The following is a 5,212-nucleotide window of genomic DNA, read 5'->3' on the forward strand; positions in this document are numbered from 1 at the left end:
TGGAAAATGTCTCAAAGACGAGAACTGTATTATGAGTTCAACAAGCACCGCCACAACTGTAATGCTATAAGCTCGTTATATATAGTAGAACCAAGACACATAAATTTAATAACAGTAACCGGCTCTTCTAGAGCTCACATTAACATCACTCACACGGAAAACTCATGTGTTATAGTATCAATTTTTGGACCCGCACAGACAACTCACGTGCAAATAATATCAGTATATAGATCCGCACGGACAACTCACATGCCAATAACATAATCCGTCTGGCATGGTCACAAGCCTCTAGTCCAAGCATATCATAGAGGAGCAATCAAATAAGTATACATGTATATGATAAATGAAATAAGATTCACATGCTCCTTGACTGGTATAAATAACATGCCATAGCGTAAGCATGTGCAAAGTCTGCTGTCACACTTCAAATTGGCAAGTTAACGCAAAAATAGTAACTACCCCATATATTCAGGGAAATTAAACTTTTTGTAACCTCAAATGTAGCCCAGATAGTTCTAAACAAAAGTATGAAAACGAGAAACATTATAACTTTATGCTTAACAGTCAACTCCAGGCATATCATAGCCTAAGCATTCTTTCGAGTATGAGTACTTGCTCCGATACCTGCACATGGGCTCAAACCTTACATATATGTGCACTCATAGAGCGTAGCTATCACAAATAATTAACGCAACTAGTGCCTCCATTGAGTTTAAATAAAATACTCACCTCAAACAGGTCGCAACCCTAAAACAATATGCTTGTGAGAACTCCCAGACTCCAAATTCATAAGATACATGAATCACTGTAACTGATCCTAACTTCAGCACTCGAATGAACACATATTTCATGCACGATCCTCCCACTAGGAATACTTTCAAAATTCTTCCATACCACATATCAATAATTGGAATGTCAGTTTTTTATTAACCAGGTGAGTATCGCAATACCAATGAACATCCGAAAATCAAAATACAATGCGCTTTTTGAAATGCGCACCCTTCTCAGGGATTACCGAGCAATCATATCACTCATCTAAATATATAGCACTGACCATTCTGTCCAGAATTCGTGACCTTACCTTCATGAACGAACTGCCACCTTGTACATATAAATCTTAATCCCGCACAACACTCCACATCTATCATGACATCATGTGACAAGCACGAGAATCTCATTATAAACTCTAAGTCACCATCAAATTACATACCCGATCATTTAGAAACCTCCCTCTTGCTTCATTACAGGAGGAAATCACAGCACACAACACCTTTCCCACACTGGTAGAAAATATTTGGTTCAAACCATGGTAGAAACCATCAAGAACACTTTGAAATCTATTTGCACCTAATCAAGCTATCAGAACTAAATTCCTCTAATTCGACCAAGCCACGCAGGTCACCAAACACAAGAATATTGCCACCAAAATTTCTGTAAGGTCTCACATTATCATAATAACCAAAAGAATCGAGCATACCATTACCATACTGATCCAGCATGTCACCCATTTGTCCTATTTTCTCCGAGTTTCTTCTAAATCACCCTAAAGTTTACATTTCTCCTTGTCAATACACTACTATCCTTACCCAAAGCTCACTACAAGACATCTTAATATAAAACCACATCGCCCTACGGCCCATAAGCCATTGTATTCTTCTTAAGCACATTCATAAATACCCGAACTGTAACACTCACTCTGAAAATACCTTATGCAAATTTAAAATTGTTTTTCTTTCCTTTCTTATACTGAAATATAGAATTCATAGTCAAACAGAATTACTGCACGCCCCGATACCATCCAATGTAAGTAACTGATTCTAGTGATATATAAATTCGAAAGATTTTCAATTTCCACATATACATTTTGAATCCATTAGAACCCTCTCGATAGTCATCCTAAATCTCCATCTCTGCAAGTCATAACTGATCCACAAGTATGAATCCAACCAAAACTAAAATTTGACACATAACCATGAATTGAATTGTCAATAAAAGGCTCTCCCACTTGTCTCAAAGCCATAGATTAAAATACTTTATTATTGCCTTAATACCGCAGTCAGTTCAACGAAAATTCTTCTAAAGCTCAAGACACACCAGCCATAAAATACCTGAATCATCCACTAATCTCGCATTCATTCTCTTAACACTCAAGTCAACTTTCTTAACCATATTCAAATTCAAGTCCCAACACATACGTCCTGCTGGCAGAAAATAAACTCTCTATTCGCATCATGAGGAACACACCTACATAGATTACTGCATAGGAGATAACCCACATGCTTAGTCTCAAATTGGCATCTTGTTATACCCTTTCGCAACCACAATTACTATGAAATCACTTAATCTTTCTAAGTCCAAACTCATTAACCAAACATGAGAATTTAATTTGCCCCAAAATTTAACAACGTGATAGATCTTTCAAAACATTCACACTCGAGATTGTACGTCACATCAAAAAGAAAATAAAGCACCCAATGGCCTTCCTTTACATTTCAAGGAAACACTTCTCGTCACATTCAAATCGTCTTAACACATCCCGCAGTTACATCATACTCATCACAAAGCCATTCCACCGCTCATCGAGCAACAAATTCTACTCGTTGGGACATTACCGGACATATGAGTCCAAATGTACCGGTTATAACTGAAGCTACCGAGCTTAAGCTGTGGAATAACCTTGGCCTCAAGTCCTCCAAACTGGCCCATTACCGAAATAAAGAATACATGTCACGAATCTCGTTCATGGAATCACAAGCCGGTGATGCACAACTAATATCGAGAGTTCATGTGTGCATCCGAATGCATGGAAGGAATTCAAAAAGTTATGTTTCAAGCTGAATCAATTCCGCACAATAGAATACAAGAAGGAAAATTTTCTTAAGGGTTCGGCAACTCACTAAGATAAGTACAGACGTCTCCGTACGGATCCGCAAGACTCTACTAAAACTGCTCATGGCTTGTGAGACCTATGTAACCTAGATCTCTTATACCAACTTGTCACGACCCAAAATCTCACATGTCGTGATGGTGCCTATATCAATACTAGGCAAGTCGACAATTTCAATAAAACCACCATATCTTTTAAGTTTGAAAACATAATATCTAAATTCGGCAGAAGAAAACTCATAAATACATATATAAATACTCCCAAAACCCGGTGTCATTGAGTACATGAGCATCTAAATGAATACAAGGTCTGACTGATAAAATCACTATATGAAAATATAGAATAGTATAATAACTAAGAAGTAAGGGAGTAAAAGTATGCGGATGCCAAGCAGCTACCTTTATAATCTCCACGGAATCAATTCCGAAATCTAGCAACTGCCGTATCCGGGAGCACCTGGATCTGCACACGAGGTGTAGTGTGTAGTATAAGTACAACCAACTCAATAAGTAACAAGACTAACCTTTGGACTGAAAGTAGTGACGAGCTTAGTAGGTACAATCTAATATAGAAATAACAGTACAAAAATGTAGGCGTGCTTTCAAGTTCAACAGTTACTCTCAATACCAATAAAATAGATCAATTATGAACAATGTGAGGAATATGACATCTATGTATTTACATGCCAATGTACATACTCTATGTGATGCACCTCAGTGAAAACATCGTGTACTCACGATCTAAAATACTCAATCGTTCAGTACTGTATATGGCCAATCCAACCAAGGGAAGATCCATCCCCAAATATCAATAAATCGGACAAGATCCATGTCAAGGAAAAATCCATCCCTCAATATAATTACTTCGGGAAAGATCCATGTCAAGGGAAAATCCATCCCTCAATATAAATGCTTCGGGAAAGATCCATGCCCAGGGAAAATCCACCCCACAATATAAATGCTTCAAGCAAGATCCATGCCCAGGGAAGATCCATCCTTCGATATATATATATATATATATATATATATATATACCAACTATGCTCACTGTGGGGTGTGCAGACTCCGGAGGGGCTCCTTCAGCCCAAACACTATAATAGCCAGATCTAGGCATAATAAATAAACATAACTATCACTCAAAATTTCCAGTCTCTCGGGCTCTCAATGACATGAAAATCAACCCGACATGATGATATGAAGTATCAATAAATGACAACAGAGACTGAGATATGATATGCAAGTGATAGATGTGACTGAGTACAATATTGTAAATTTAAACAAATAGTTCAACAACAATACGATCCATGTGGTTCCCAGAATATATCGACGCGTAGCCAAATCATGATCCTTAACATGAGTCTCAGTTCAAATTTCTCTAGCACGTGGAGGATGTGCGGATAATGTCATTTATTTAATTATGCAACTCCACGGAATCAATTAAGTCACAATTTCTATGATGCACGCTCTCACGCCCGTCACCTAGCGTGTGCATCATCTCCAAACAATTCATACAACATGTAATCCAGGGATTCATACCCTCAGAACCAAGTTTAGAAGAGTTACTTACCTCCAACCGCGTAATTCTTTATTTCGCTATGCCCTTGCCATGAAAATTGGTCTCCAAAAGCCTCGTATCTCATCACAATTAATTTGAGTAAGTCAATACCAATTATTGTAATTAATTCCATAAGGAAATACTAATTTTCCAATAAAAATCCGAAATTAGCTCAAAAATCGCCCGTGGGGCCCACGTCTCGGAACCTGACAAAAGTTACAAAATATGAACGTCCATCCAACCACGAGTCCAACCATACAAATTTCACCAAAATCCGACATCAACTCGATCCTCAAATCTTCAATTAAAATCATTGAAGATTTTTAACATTTTCAACCCAATCTTTACCCATTTGAACTCAACAATCTTTCCATAAACCTTATTGATATGCATAAATAATACTATTACACCCAAGAATTATACTCTTAAACACCCAAGAAACTCAAAATTGAAGACTAGGGATTAGAACCTTACCTCTTGGGTGAAGATCTTGTGATATTTCCTTGTTGGATTTCAAAGCTTGAACAAGATCTTGATGAACGAAGCACTTGAGTTTCTTCCTCTCTCTAGAACACTCTCCCTTCTCTCTAAGAATGTCAGCTTTTTGCTCCAAAATGAGTCTTAAAGCCTATTTATCAAAATGGGGTTGGTGCCCAGTACTGGGCTGTTTTGGTCCATTATGCGACCAGTTTGCGGTCACAGAAGCACTTTCGCGATCGCAAGAATGATTCTGCGATCGCAGAATCTCATTTTTCCAGCCTTTGGTAATTT

The sequence above is a fragment of the Nicotiana tabacum genome, chromosome 19, assembly GCF_000715075.1.
Source record: "Nicotiana tabacum cultivar K326 chromosome 19, ASM71507v2, whole genome shotgun sequence".
Classification (NCBI taxonomy): Eukaryota; Viridiplantae; Streptophyta; class Magnoliopsida; order Solanales; family Solanaceae; genus Nicotiana; species Nicotiana tabacum.